The sequence below is a fragment of the Trachypithecus francoisi genome, unplaced genomic scaffold (assembly GCF_009764315.1).
Source record: "Trachypithecus francoisi isolate TF-2019V2 unplaced genomic scaffold, Tfra_2.0 Lachesis_group15, whole genome shotgun sequence".
Lineage (NCBI taxonomy): Eukaryota > Metazoa > Chordata > Mammalia > Primates > Cercopithecidae > Trachypithecus > Trachypithecus francoisi.
This window is the reverse complement of record NW_022681460.1, coordinates 54,830,756-54,846,853: the sequence shown is the minus strand read 5'-3', so window position 1 is coordinate 54,846,853 and position 16,098 is coordinate 54,830,756. Positions and strand designations below refer to the sequence as shown.

The window sequence follows — 16,098 nt, the reverse complement described above, 5'->3', positions numbered from 1 at the left end:
TTTAGATAAGTGATAGGAAAACACCACAGAGAAATTTGGTATTTATAATAGTGAAGAGAATGGAGTCATGTTAGAGTTTACCTTTACTTTAGGACAGTTAGCCAAGGCTCCTTGTTTAATTTACTGTCACAAAGACGTTTTCTTTTTCAGCATTTGAATAAACAGTATTTTTTGGGGACTAAATGATTTGAATAATGTTTATTCCCTCTTAACAAATTACTTGTATTTTCTGTTCTTGGGGAAAGATTTTTGCTCCTGATTCCTAGTAAATATACATACAAAGGAAAAACAAACTGCGATGTACCAAAACCTTTTGAAAACCTATTTCAAATCTCAGCTAATAAATACTGTCTAGCAGTGGGACTTTGGTAGTTAAATAATCTCTCTGTATCTCAGTTTCCCCATCTGTAAGATTTGTTGAATGACAAAGCACCCCTCACCTATTGTTGCGAGGAGTAATTGAATCAAAATGTGTAAAAGTCCCCAGCAAAGCATTAGTTTATTTATTCGCTAAATCTATATAGGGGGTTTCAATGATACATTTCCCTGAAGGTTAAGTTAGTAAATAAAAAGGGTAGATATTGAGTAAAAATTATAGTCAGTTTTTTGAGAGTGAGGATTAAGCTGGTTAGATTCAGCAGGAAGACAGAATTTTATCCACATCTATAATGAATTGTTACAAAAAAGTATTCGCCATGAATGTCCATCCCTCGCCTGTAGCGGCGGGCGGATCACCTGAGGTCAGGAGTTCGAGAACAGCCTGGCAACATGGCGAAACCCTGTCTCTACTAAAAATACCAAAATTAGCCGGGCATGGTGGCATGTGTCTGTAATCCCAGCTACTCGGGAGGCTGAGGCAAGAGAATCGCTTAAACCTGGGAGGCGGAGGTTGCAGTGAGCTGAGATTGCGCCACTGCAGTGAGCCGAGATCGTGCCACTGCACTCCATCCTGGGTGACAGAACAAGACTTTGTCTCAAAAAAAAAAAAAAAAAAAAAATTAGGAAAGAAAAATTGGTTTGATGATGGGCTCTTTTACTTTAGCCTTGAAAATAAAGAGAAAAGAAAAACAGGAGACCTTATCTTTTCTCAGATTAAATAAAAAAAAATAAATAAAGGGCCAGGCGCGGTGACTCACTCCTGTAATCTCAGCACTTTGGGAGGCTGAGGTGGGTGGATCATGAAGTCAAGAGATTGAGTCTGTCCTGGCCAACATGGTGAAACCCCGTCTCTACTGAAAATACAAAAACTAGCTGGACATGGTGGCACGCGCCTATGGTCCCAGCTACTTGGGAGGGTGAGTCGGGAGAATCGCTTGAACCCGGGAGGCAGAGGTTGCAGTGAGCTGAGATCGTGCCACTGCACTCCAGCCTGGCAACAGAGTGAGACTCTGTCTCAAAAAAAAAAAAAATATATATATATATATTAATTTATGTATATATATGTATATACATGTGTATATGTTTAAGAAAAAATTAAAAAATTAGAAAACGTGCTGGGTGGCTGGGCTTGGTGGCTCACGCCTATAATCCCAGCAATTTGGGAGGCTGAGGTGGGAGGATTGCTTGAGGCCAAGAGTTTAAGATCAGCCTAGACAGCATAGCGAGACCCTGTCTCTAAAAATAATAATAGTAATTATTATTATTTAAAAAATGAAGCTGGGCACAGTGTGTGTGCCTATAGTCTCAGCTACTCAGAAGGCTGAGGCAGGAGGATTGCCTGAACCCAGGAGTTTGAATTCAGCCTGGGCAACATAGTGAGTGAGACCTTGTCTCTATAAAAAAAAGAAAAATTAGGAAACAAAGATAAGCAAAACAAAGTAAAGTTATTCATAGATAAACATTATGAATGGTGTGGTATGTTTTTCTACACTTCTTTCTCAGGGAATACCTACTTTTATTTTCTCCAAAATGTGATCATATTCTACATACTTTTTGGTAACCTGTATTTTACATTTTACAATATATAATGAATAATTTTCCATTTTACTAAACCTTCTTTTCCAGTAGTTGTGTTCTGTCCTTCTTTTTTCCTAAAGAAAATCTATACCATTTGCATCTACAACTCTTCTATCAATAATACTTTTAATTATATGCAGTTATTCTTATGGGTATGGTTTCTGACCGTCTTTCCTCCCCAAATCACTATTCTACATTTTTCTTTTCTTTTACTTTTAAATTTTAATTCTATTTTTCTTTTTTTCCATGACAGATCAGACCCAGTGTTCTACATTTTTGTTTTATTTTATTTTGTTTTATTTTATTTATTTTTTTGAGACTGAGTCTCGCTCTGTCGCCCAGGCTGGAGTGCAGTGGTGCGATCTCGGCTCACAGCAACCTCTGCCTCCCAGGTTCACACCATTCTTCTACCTCAGCCTTCCGAGTAGCTGGGACTACAGGCACCTGTCACAAAGCCCGGTTCACTTTTTGTATTTTTAGTAGAGACAGGGTTTCATCGTGTTAGCCAGGATGGTCTTGATCTCCTGACCTCATGATCCGCCTGGCTCGGCCTCCCAAAGTGCTGGGATTACAGGCGTGAGCCACTGCGCCTGGCCCTTGTTCAACATTTTTAATAACTATAGTCTGTATACGTGTACATTTATTTGTTTAACCAGTTACTCTGTTGATCGATGCTTATTTATAACTTTTTATTACTATAAATAGCACTATGATCAACAGATGTCCGGTTAAAACTTTGTTTTTCTGAGAGACAGAACTTTCTAAAGTAGAAATGTGCAGAGGGATAGGAAAGCGTATGTAAATCAAAGTGTACTTAATTTTTGACTTTATCATGACCCTTATTATAAATTTCAAAGTGAATCTAGATCAATATTTCTTATTACTACATTGATTTACGTAAAGTAGGAGTTTTAATGACCTATATAATTTATTTTTATTTTTTATTTTATTTTATTGTGTTTTGAGACAGAGTCTTGCTCTGTCACCCAGGCTAGAGTAATGGTATGATCTTGGCTCACTGCAACCTCTGCCTCCCAGGTTCAAGTGATTCTCATGCCTCAGCCTCCCCAGTAGCTGGGATTACAGGCACCTGCCACCACACTGGGCTAATTTTTCTATTTTTAGTAGAGACAGGTTTTCTCCATGTTGGCCAGGCTGGTCTTGAACTCAAGACCTCAAGTGGTTTACCTGCCTCCACCTCCCAAAGTGCTGGGATTACAGGCGTAAGCCACCATGCCCAGTTTAGGAACCTATATAATTAAAAACTTAAAAATATTCTCTTGGATGTACTTATGGGTAGCAGTATAAACACAACGTAAGCTTTTAGAGCTATGTGGAATCTTTATGGTTCAAATTGCTTGCCTCAGAAGCAGTCCAGAAATATATAATGCCTTCCTTAATATCACATAATATGTTTCAGCATCTGATATATTGGTGTTGAGTATATGAATAGCTATATATTGGGTTTTCTAACTCCTATCCCAACATTTAAGTCTGTAACAGAATTTATAAAGATAATGAGAACTACATTTGCCCTTTGAACAAAATTTGAACTGTGCAGGTCCACTTACACATAAAGTTTTTTGGAGATTTGCAACAATTTGAATAAATTTGTAGATGAATTGCATGGCTTAGAAATATGGAAAAAAATAGGAAAAAATTAGGTGTGTCATGAATGTATAAAATGTATGTAGATACTAGTATGTTTTATCATTTGCTAACATAAAATAGACACAAATCTATTATAAGAAGTTAAAATTTGGCCAGGCTTAGTGGCTCATTCCTGCAATCCCAGCACTTTGGGAGGCCAAGGTGGAAGAATTCCTTAAGTTCAGGAGTTTGAGACCAGCCTGAGCAACATGGTGAGACCCTGTTTAAAAATAAAGTTAGAATTTGGCTGGCGTGGTGGCTCACACCTGTAATCCCAGCACTTTGGGAGGCTGAGGCAGGTGGATCACAAGGTGAAGAGATTGAGACCATCCTGGCCAACATGCTGAAACCCTGTCTCCACTAAAAATACAAAAATTAGCTGGGTGTGGTGGCGCGTGCCTGTAGTCCCAGCTACTTGGGAGGCTGAGGCAGGAGAATAGCTTGAACCCAGGAGGCAAAGGTTGCAGTGCGCTGAGGTGGCACCACTGCAGTCCATCCTGATGACAGAGCAAGACTCCGCCTCAAAGAAAAAAAAAAAAAAGTTAAAATTTATCTAAACTTATGCACACAAACACTTAAAGACCACACATGATGCCGTTTGCAGTCCAGAGAAATGTAAACAAATGTAAAGGTATACTGAATCATAACTGCATAAAATTCACTGTTGTACATACTGTACTACTTACTATGATAATTTTATAGCCATTTCTTGTTGCTATTGCTGTGAGCTCAAGTGTTGCAGATACACACTTAAAATGCAATGTGATGCTAATCATCTCCACATAAGCAGTTTGTCTTTCTAGTAAGTTAGGTATAGCAGTAAAAAGTGATCACTTGTGGTTCTTGTGTATTTTTCATCATGTTAAGTGGAATACTGTAAAGTTTGAATAACACCATGGCACCTGTATGGAGTGCCATTAATGATGCCAGAGGTACTCCCAAGAAGCAGAGAGAACTTATGACATTAGAAAAAAAAAGTTCAATTCCTTGATATGTACTGTAGATTGAAGTCTGCAGCTGCAGTTGCTCACTATTTCAAGATAAATGAATATAGCATAAGGATCATAAAAAAAAAAAGAAAAGGAAGTTTGTGAAGCTATTTCTCCAGCTATGCCAACAGGTACAAAAATCTTGCACTTTTTGCTAAATAACTTTTTATTTTTTGTTGAAAAGATACAGCTTCTCTGTGGGTGCAGGATTGCTATAAGAGAGGCATACCTATAGATTCTAATGTGATTTGAGAAAAAATTCATATGACACCTTACAGCAAAAGAAAGGTGAAGGATCTAAAGCTGGAGAATTTTATGGCAGCCAAGGATGGTTAGATAATTTTGGAAAGAGATGGCTTTAAAATTGTCAGGATAGGCTGAATGTGGTGGCTCATGCCTGTAATCCCAGCACTTAGGGAGCCTGAGGCATGAGGATCTCTTGAGACCAGGAGTTTGAGTCCAGCCTAGGCAATGTAGTGAGACCCTATCTCTGAAAAAAGAAAAAAAAAATTAGCCAGGCATGGTGATGCAAACCTGTAGTCCTAGATACTTGAGAAGCTGAGGCAGGAGGGTCACTTGAGCCCAGGAGTTTAAGGTTGTAATGAGCTATAATCTTGCACCACTTCACTCCAGCCTGGGCAGCAGATCAAGAGCCTGTCTCAAAAAAAAAAAAAACCAAAAAAACAAAAAACAGACTGGGTGCAGTGGCTTACGCCTGTAATCCCAGCAATTTGGGAGGCCGAGGTGGGTGGATCACTTAGGTCAGGAGTTCAAGACCAGTCTGACTAACATGATGAAACCTTGTCTCTACTAAAAATCCAAGAATTAGCCAGATATGGTGGCGCACGACTGTAATCCCAGCTACTCGGGAGGCTGAGGCAGAATCATTTGAACCCGGGAGGCAGAGGTTGCGGTGAGCCAAGATCGTGCCACTGTACTCCAGCCTGGGCAACAGAGCGAGACTATGTCTCAAAACAAAACGAAACCAAAAAACCCCGCAAAACCCAGTCAAGATAACAGTAAATGCAGCAGATACGTTCCCAGATGCCATTAAGAAAATCATTGGATTATGAAAGCTCAAAACAATATTCCTGCTGGGTGTCATGGCTCACGCCTGTAAATCCCAGCACTTTGGCTGGCCAAAGTAGGAGGATCACTTGAGCCCAGGAATTCGAGACCAGCTTGGGCAACATAGTCAGACTCTGTCTCTACAAAGAAATAAAATAAAATATGGTGGCACGTTACCTAGAGTCTCAGCTACTTGTGAGGCTGAGGTTGGAGAATCACTTAAGCGTAGGAGGTAGAGGCTACACAGTGAGCTGTGATTGTTCTACTGCACTCCAGCCTGGGTGACAGAGTGAGACCTTATTGCAAAAAAAAAAAAAAAAAAAAAAATCATTGAGGAGAAAGGATATCTGCTGGAATAGGTGTTTGTATGTTTGTTTGTTTTAGATAGAGCCTTGCTCTGTCGCCCAAGCTGGAATGCAGTGGCACAATCTCTGCTCACTGCAAACTCTGCCTCCCGGGTTCAAACGATTCTGCCTCAGCCTCCCGAGTAGCTGGGATTACAAGCATGCACCACCATGCCAGATAATTTTTATATTTTTAGTAGAGACGGGGTTTCACCATGTTGGCCAAGGCTGGTCTCAAACTCCTGACCTCAAGTGATCCGCCCGTCTCGACCTCCCAAAGTACTGAGATTACAGGCGTGAGCCACCGCACCTGGTCCTGAATAGGTTTTTAATGCAGACAAAAGGGCCTTATTCTGGAAAAAATGCCACGAGGAACATTTATTAGTAATGAAGCAAGCCCCAGGATTTAAGGCAAGAGGGGATAGAAGGATAGAATTCTACCATTGTGTGCAAATTCAGTTTGGGTTTATGATTAGGACTGCCTTTATCTATAAAGCTGTGAACCCCTGAGCCTTGGAAGGAAAAGATAAACATCAGCCGCCAGTCTTTTCGTTTTACAAAAAGAAAGTCTGGACAATGAGAACCCTTTTTCTTGATTGGTTCCATCAATGCTTTGTTCCCTAAGAAAGTACCTTGCCAATAAGGGACTGCCTTTTAAAGTTCTTTTGATATTAGACAATCCCGTGATCCCCCATAGCCCAATGAGTTCAATACCAAAGGTGTTGAAGTGATCTATTTGCCCCCCAAACACATTTCTAATTTAGCCTGTAGATGAGTGGGTCATAAGACCTTTAAGGCTCGTTACACGCAGTACCCTATGGAAAGTATTGTCTACATTATGAAAGAGAACCCCAATAGGGAGAACGTCATGAAAGTCTAGAAGGATTGCACCATTTAAGATGCCATTATTATAGCCACAGAAGGCCATCAAGCTCAAAACATTACATTCCTGCTGGAGGAAACAGTGTCCAGATGTTGTGCATGACTTCACAGGGTTTATGGCAGAGCCAGTTAAAGAGCCATGAAAGAAATTGTGGGTATGGAAAAAAAGATGGGGGAATGAAGGGTTTTAAAATATAGATCTGAGAGAATTAAAGACCCAATAGATGGCACACCAGAGGAATTAATAGATGACTTGATGGAGATGAGTGCTTCTGAACCAGTACCAGATAATGAGGAAAAAGACACAAAATAAGCAGTATCGGGAAACAAATTGAAGTTAGACAAACTGGCAAAATGGTTCTGATTATTTAGGCTGCTTTGGACTTCTTTTACAACATCTACTCTTCTATGATACAGACACTGAAACTAAAGCAGATGGTGGAAGAAGGAATGGTACCATACCAAAACATTTCTAGAGAAATGAAAAAGCAAAAAAGGCAGAAATTATGATGTATTTCTTTTTTTTTTTTTTTTGAGATGGAGTTTCGCTCTTGTTGCCCAGGGTGGAGTGCAATGGCTTGATCTCGACTCACCACAACCTCTGCCTCCCCAGTTCAAGTGATTCTCCTGTCTCAGGCTCCTGAGTAGCCTGAGAAATACATCTATAAAGTTACACTAAATTTGCCTGCCTCTTCTGTCTCCCCTTCTACCTCTTCCGCTTCTGCCATCCTTGAAACAGCAAGACCAACTCCCCTCTTTCTTCTCAGTCGACTCAATGTGAAGACAATGAGGATGAAGACTTTTATGATGAAACACTTCTACTAATGAATAGTAAATATATTTTGTCTTTCTTGTGGTTTCCTTAGCATTTTCTTTCTGTAGCTTACTTTATGGTAAGAATACAGTATGTAATTAAAATAACATATAAAATATATGTTAATTGACTGTTTATGTTGTTGGTGAGGTTTCCAGTCAACAGTAGGCTATAAGTGGTTAAGTTTGTCGGAGTCAAGTTGTAGGTGGGTTTTGACTGTGTGTGGGGTAAGCGTCGCTAAGCCCTGTGTTGTTCAAGGATCAACTGTATTTGCCTGTGGAGCAAGCAGTGATCTCTAATGAAGGGAGATTGGTGAAGGCAAATTGGTTACCAAAAATTGTCAGAATGTACTTTTCTATAAACATTCTAGGATATTGACTGATTGATGAATTAGTGCATTTTCCATTAGTTAAATGTTTAGGGCCTTCTAGCCGGGGTTTTTTTTTTTGGGACAATTCAGTGGTTTTTAGCATATGCACAGTGTTGTATAATTATCGCCATTATCTAATTTTAGAACATTTCATCACCACAAACACTCTGTACACATTAGCATTCACTCCCCATTTCCCTGGTATCCTCTAATCAATTTTTGTGGCTTGTCTATGGATTTTTCTATTCTGGACATTACGTACAAATGAAATCATACTATATATGTTGTTGTGTGTCTTGCTGCTTTTACTCAGCATAATCAAAGTTCACCTATATTGTAGCATGTATGGGTATATCATTCTTTCAAATGACTGTGTGGTTATATCACGTTGTGTTTATCCATTCATCAACTGATGAACATTTGATGGTTTCCACTTTTAGGCCATTATGACTAATGCTGATATAAATATTTTTGTAGAAGTTTTTGTTGGGCCGTATGTTTTCAGTATATATCTAGGAGTGGAATTGCAGCATAATATGTTAACTGTTAGGATGTTTAACCTTTGGAAGAACTACCAGCGTCTTTCCCAAAGCAGCTGTACCATTTCACATTTCCACCTGAAATGTATGAGGGTTTCAGTTCTCTACATCGTTGTCAGCATATGGTATTGTCTGTCTTTCTGATTTTAGTCATCCTCGTGGGCATGAAGTGGTAGCTCACTGTGGTTTTGATTTGCAGTTCCCTAATAACTTATGATGTTGAGCATTTTTTCCTGTACTTAGCGACCATTGCATATATTCTTTGGAGAAATGCCTACTCAAATTCTGTGCCCATTTTAAAATTGGGTTGTATTTTTATTGTTGTACGAGTTCTTTTTATATTCTTAATACTATGCTCTTATGTGATGTATAATTTGCAAATATTTCTTGTTTTTTTGAGTTGCCTCTTCACTTTCTTTTCTTTCTTTTTTTTTTTGAGATGAAGTCTTGCTCTGTCACTCAGGCTGGAGTGCCGAGGTTCGCTGCAGCCTCTTCTTCCCCGGCTCAAGCAGTTCTCCTGCCTCAGCCTCCTGAGTAGCTGATATTACAGGTGCGCACCATCACGCTGGCTAATTTTTGTATTTTTAGTAGAGATGGGGTTTCACCATGTTGGCCAGGCTTTTCTCGAACTCCTGACCTCAGGTGATCCACCTGCCTCAGCCTCCCAAAGTGCTGGGATAGCGGGTGGGAGCCACCGTGCCCAGCCTGCCTTTTCAATTTCTTGATGATTCACTTCTTTGGTTTTGTGATTCACTTTGAATCAAAAGTTTTTAATTTTGGTAAAGTCCAGTCCATCTCTTTTTTTTCTTTTGTTGCTTGTTCTAAGAAACCACTGCTTGATCCAAGGTTGCAAAGATTTACTGCTTTACTGCTTTGTTTTGTTCTTAGAGTTTTGTGGTTTAAGCTCTTATACTTAGGTTTGGAAGTGCCTTTTTTTTTTTTTTTTTTTTTAGGACAGAATCTTACTCTGTCGCCCACGCTGAAGAGCCATGGCATGATCTTGCCTCATTGCAACCTCCACCTCCTGGGTTCATGTGATTCTCCTGTCTCAGCCTTTGGAGAAGCTGGGATTACAGGTGTGCGCCACCATGCCCGGCTGACTTTTGTATTTTTAGTAGAGATGGGGTTTCACCATGTTAGCCAGGCTGGTCTCGAACTCCTAACCTCAAGTGATCTGCATGCCTCAGCCTCCCAAAGTGCTGAAATTATAGGTGTGAGCCACCGCACCCAGCTCAGATATTCTTAGTATTTTCAAATTTAACTTTATTGTGCTTTTACTTGATGTGGAAATTTCCAACACTTCAAGTAAAGCTATTATACTCTGAAAAGTTGTGCAGCAAATTTAACAAGGGTCCTTGCCCTATATTTGTCTGCTGTTCCTGCCCCTGCCCAAAGTTAGTACTCTGCATTGTGCTGCCTCCTCCCATGTCATCTCTCAGGCTATGGATGCAAAGTGTCATTTTATTTTATTCTTTGAAAAACATCAGTTACGCTGATCAGAAGGAAAGAATTTAGTATGTTGGTGTAATGGTGGGACTGTAGGCCGCAGACTGTAGGAATAATGTGCTGCAGGTGAACAAGTGAAACTTCATTCTTCTTAGATTAATAATTTATGATAGCTATTAGTGGGAGATAGATTGCTATTTGGAACAGACTCAAGATTATTGTTACATCTTTGTAGTCTATGCAGAGGAAGCAAAATGTATAAAATTGTGAAGGAAAGAACAACAGCAAGTCATTCAGGATGTCTAGAGCAAATACTCAGGACGGAGGTTGAAAATGCATTTGAGAGAGAGCGAGAGCATGGTAATGTGTGCCAGGCTAAAGAATTTGGTGTTAACCTGATGGAGAAAGGGAGTAATAGATTCCAAGTGGAATAAATTGTTTTTGTTCCCAAAATGGAAATAGTGATTTTTTTTTTCTGATTGTAAAGGGAATACATGTTTGTTGTAAAATGCAAACAAATAATAAAACAATAGGCAGTGAAAAGTCCCTGTAATCCCATTCACTAGAGATAACCACTGCTTAACAGTTTGCTGTATAGTTTTACAGAGGAGAATTTTGTGATCAGTTTTGCAGCAGTGTGGATGGTGGAAAGGACAAAAGTTGGATGACATTGGAAGCAGATGGCTGTTAGGTCCAAATAGAAATGATAAGGACCTGTTTCTTAGTGGTAGCTGTGGGGGTAGAAAAGGTGCACAAATGGGGAAAAGTCCAAGGGATTTTTTTTAGGAGCTAGGATTCAGTGACCAGTTAGGCAACTGGGTTGAAGGACTGATAAGTGGCCAGGAGGAGAGCTGATTGGATTTCCCAGAACCTGGGACCAAACTGTGGTATCATTTGAGCAGGCATAAAAGGGACAAATAGCAGTTTTTACCAGCAGCATGATTTCAGAGTGGAAAGTCTGTCCTTTTGTTCTTATTTTCCTCCTGTGTTTCTAGGTTTATTTAGAAGGGGAGGGTACAAGCAAGAATTCAGTTTTGTTTGGACAGATAAAAGCTGTTATATCATGTCCTTTTCTTTAATTATGTTTCTTTTGTTAGTTGAGGATAGCAGGTTTCTTTGAGAAGTTGCTTCTGTTTTGGTGTGTAATTGTAGCATTAGCTTTTAAACTTCACAAAGTTTATGTTGGAATCTTTACATTTTTATTCTGGGGAGTTGGGATTGAGGTGGGGTGAGGGAGCCACTTTGGCAAGTTATTGACAGAGATTCTTGGACTCTAAAGTAAGAACTGATTATATCTCTCAATAGGTTTTTTTTTTTTTGAGACAGGGTCTCACTTTGTCACCCAGGCAGTGACATGATCTTGGCTTACCTCAGCTTCCACCTCCTGAGCTCAAACAATCCTCCCACCTCAGCCTCCTGAGTAGGTGGGACTGTCAGGATATGGCAACATGCCTGGCTAATTTTTATATTTTTTGCAGAGATGGGGTTTCACGATGTTGCCCAGACTGGTGTCGAACTCCTGAGCTTAAGCCATCTGCCTGCGTTGCCCTCCCAAAGTGCTAGGATTAGAGGTGTGAGCCACTGCACCCAGCCCAAATTGGGTCTTGCTTTCACCAAGTTCTTCTGTGTTTCTTATCACTGGGAACAGGCAACTGCCTGATATAGTTTGGATATTTGTCCCCTCCAAATATCAGGTTGGAAATGGACCTTCAGTGTTGGGAGGTAGGGCTAACTGGGAAGTGTTTGGGTCATGGGGGCAGATCCCTTATGACTGGCTTGCTGCTGTCCTGGGTAATGAGTGAGTTCTTTCTCTGTCAGTTCCCAGGGAGATCTGGTTGTTCAGAAACAATCTGGGATATCCCTCCTCTCTCTCTTACCCCCTCTGTTGCCATGTGACACACTGGCTCCCCTTCCCCTTGTACCATGATTGAAAGCTTCCTGAAGCCCGCATCAGAAGCAGATGCTGGTGCCATGTTTCTTATACAGCCTGCAGAACCGTGAGCCAAATAAACTTCGTTTCTTTATAAATTAGCCAGTTTGAGGTATTCTTTATAGCAATGTAAAGTGGACTAACACACTAATATCTCACACATTTTCTTTCTTTGTAACTTTTTGGATGGTTAATCAAGATAATGTGCATAGAGAACTACATAGTGCTATGTAATAGGCACTAAAAGACACTGGCTTCTTCTGTCTTACCTAAGAACAAACTTGAGATTATAAAAAAATGAGAAGTTAAAATCTCTTTCTTGTAAGTTTCATTTTTCCTTTAAAAAAATTTAAAAGTATATCTAAATGTCACCTCCTCTCTGCTTTCTCATCTCTGGAAGATGTGATACTCCTCCTTTGCATTCATAGTACCTTGGAACTTTCTTCTTTCATTCAGCTCATCATTCAGTATTTTAATTGTGCAGTACAATGCTTGGCACATAATTGATCCTCAATAAATATTTGTTAGGCCGGGCGCGGTGGCTCAAGCCTGTAATCCCAGCACTTTGGGAGGCCGAGACGGGTGGATCACTAGGTCAGGAGATCGAGACCATCCTGGCTAACACGGTGAAACCCCGTCTCTACTAAAAAATACAAACATCTAGCCGGGCAAGGTGGCGGGCGCCTGTAGTCCCAGCTACTCGGGAGGCTGAGGCAGGAGAATGGCATAAACCCGGGAGGCGGAGCTTGCAGTGAGCTGAGATCCGGCCACTGCACTCCAGCCTGGGCGACAGAGCGAGACTCTGTCTCAAAAAAATAAAATAAAATAAAATAAATATAAATAAATAAATATTTGTTGTAGAGATGTCTTGAAATGAGATAACATGTTCTCTATTGTCTTCTCTTGAACAGCTGAACAACCCTACTGAAAAAAATAGGTTTATACACTCAGGAAGCTTGGTTTGTTTTGGAAGAAAAATGATATTTTGTAGTTAAGGAAATTTAAGTATTACCAACTGTCTTAAAATAAATTCTGATGCCTTCTGATATATACCTTGGTAGGAGATTTTATTTGTGTTGTGATTTGAAATGAAGGCAACAGCGTGATTTTTTTTTTTTTTTGAAACGGAGTGTCACTCTGTTGCCCAAGCTGGAGTGCAGTGGTGCCATCTCAGCTCACTGCAACCTACACCTCCCATGTTCAAGTGATTCTCCTGCCTCAGTCTCTCAAGCCGCTAGTATTACAGGTGCAAGCCACCATGCCTGGCTAATATTTGTGTGTGTGTGTGTGTGTGTGTGTGTGTATATATATATATATATATACACACATATATTTTTTTTTTTTTTTTTTTTGAGATGGAGTCTCACTCTGTCGCCCAGGCTTGAGTGTAGTGGCACCATCGCAGCTCACTGCAGCCTCCGCCGCCTGGGTTCAAGTGATTCTCCTGTCTCAGCTTCCCGAGTAGCTGGAATTACAGACATGTGCCACCACACCCAGCTAATTTTTATATTTTTAGTAGAGACAGGGTTTTGCCATGTTGGCCAGGCTGGTCTTGAATCCCTGACCTCAGGTGATCTGCCCGCCTCGGCCTCCCAAAGGGCTGGGATTGCAGGTGTAAGCCATCGTGCCTGGCCTAATTTTTGTATTTTTGTAGAGACAGGATTTCACCATGTTGACCAGGCTGGTCTCAAACTCCTGACCTCAGGTAATCCGCCCACCTCAGCCTCTCAAAGTGCTGGGATTACAGGTGTGAGCCACAGCGCCCGGCCTCCTTTAAGTGCTTGAGAATATGAGGTTTTAAAAATTTTATTTATTTATTGTAGAGATGGGGTCTCACTATATTGCCCAGGCTGGCTGGCCTCAAACTCCTGAGTTCAAGTGATCCTCTTGCCTCAGCCTTCCACAGTGCTGGGATTACAGACGTGAGGCACTGTGCCCAGCCAAGGTTTTTGAAGTACTTAAGAATGACTATTTCTGGCCGGGCGCGGTGGCTCAAGCCTGTAATCCCAGCACTTTGGGAGGCCGAGACGGGCGGATCATGAGGTCAGGAGATCGAGACCCTCCTGGCTAATACAGTGAAACCCCGTCTCTACTAAAAATACAAAAACTAGCCGGGCGAGGTGGCGGGCGCCTGTAGTCCCAGCTACTCGGGAGGCTGAGGCAGGAGAATGGCGTAAACCCGGGAGGCGGAGCTTGCAGTGAGCTGAGATCCGGCCACTGCACTCCAGCCTGGGCGACAGAGCGAGACTCCGCCTCAAAAAAAAAAAAAAAAAAGAATGACTATTTCTCTGAACTTCATTTATTCATCTAACATTTATTGAGTTCTTCTTTATGCCCTAGTCTAGACCTTGTGCTAAGGGCTATGGAAAGTCAAAGAGTTACAAATGGTTTCCTATCCTCAAGGCCTTTCACTTTAATGACAGAGGTAGACCAAAACATCCCCACATTACATTATAGTTTCATAGAAAGGTAAGCACAAAGGAACATTGTCCATTCATATTTGGTGCATGAGTTTGTTGTTTGTACCTGTGTATAGGGTGAGTGCAGCAGGAAAGCTTTTTGGAGGAGCTGAGGCTTGAAGGATACATGGAGAAAGACTCTTGGGAAGGGCATTTATTCCAAATAGAGTGTATATACCTGTGCAAAGGCGGGGTGGTATTAGAAGCCTGTAATTGGTTCTTTATGAGTGGAGGTAAGGCTGCAGATATAAGCAGAGGTCAAAGGAATAATGAAAGGTCCTGTGTGCCAAGATAAGGATTTTGACGATTCTGATTTGTATTTTAGAAAGATGACTGATACAGCAGTGTAAAGGTGGGTATATTAGATTTAGGTTCACCTACAATACAAAACAGGTGGTCTCAACAAAATAGAAGTATATTTCTCACACTGAAGTCCAGTTTTGGCATGATGACTCTAGGATCATCAAAGACCCGAGTTCCTTCTGTCTGCTTGACTGTCCCTTGGCACAGCTTCCATTACCCTTATTGTCCAGAATGACTGCTGGAGTGCCATCCACCATATCTGAGCTACAGACACACTTCTAGCTAAGTTCCGTTTAAGTAGCTATCTTGGAAGTGTCTCATCCAATGACTTCCACTTCTAGCTTATTGACCAGTCCTAGTAGCAAGGAAGGCTGGGAAATGTATACTTTTACCTGGATACATGCCACCCAGAATAAAACCATGATCCGTTCCTAAGGAAGAAAGGGAGAATGGGTGTATACTAGGCAACCAGTAGTGTTTGCCACAAAGAGGACGGATAATGGAGGTAGGGAGAACAATTTAGTACAATTTACCCAAGTAGTAATACATGTGATTGTTTATACAAGACTGGTTTGGTTAATAATACAAGAATTGAAACTCTGTGGTAACTCTGAGTAAAAGCCATTCTGCTGGGAAACCTAGAGGACTCAAGTGGTTATTTTGATAACAAAGCTGTTTTAGTGGGGCAAAAATTATACTTTAATAATTTTAACCTTTGAATTAAAAGACTTCCAATTAAACTTTTAGTAAAATTAAATCAGTACTAAAGAGGATTAATGTTTGTAAGAAAGACATTGATAGGAATTCCTTTTTAAAAAAGTGTATAGTATGATTTTTAAAAACTCTATAATAATATACATTAAACGAGTTTACAGTGTTTTTTTGGGAGATGAAATAATTTTGTTTTTCTTTTTGCAATTCCCTTTTTAGATTTTCTATACTTAGCACATGTTACTTTTTTAAAAACTGTGATAAAATACACATAACAAGAAATTTACCATCTTAACTATTTTTAGGTATACAGTTCAGTGGCATTGAGTACATTCATATTGTGCTACCATCACCACCATCCATCCACAGACCTCTTTCATCTTACAAATCTGAAACTCTGGACCTATTAAAGAATAAGTCCCCATTCTCCCCTTCGGAAGCCCAGCCCATGGCAACCACATTCTGCTTTCTGTCTCTATGAATTTGACTACTGTACCTACCTCGTGTACACGGGATCTATAGTGTTTGTCGTTTTGTGAGGGCTTATTTGACCTAGCATAATGCCTTCAAGCGTGTAGCATGTGTCAGAATTTCCCTCCTTTGTATGGCTAATAATCTGTTATATGTATATGCTACC

General features: G+C 40.4%; 1 protein-coding gene across 6 annotated transcripts in view; it reads left to right on the top strand.

The window, feature by feature from the left end:
• The window catches only part of CDK19 (cyclin dependent kinase 19), a 226,907-nt gene that overhangs the window by 39,156 nt on the left and 171,653 nt on the right, over positions 1 to 16,098 (top strand). The window lies entirely within an intron of this gene.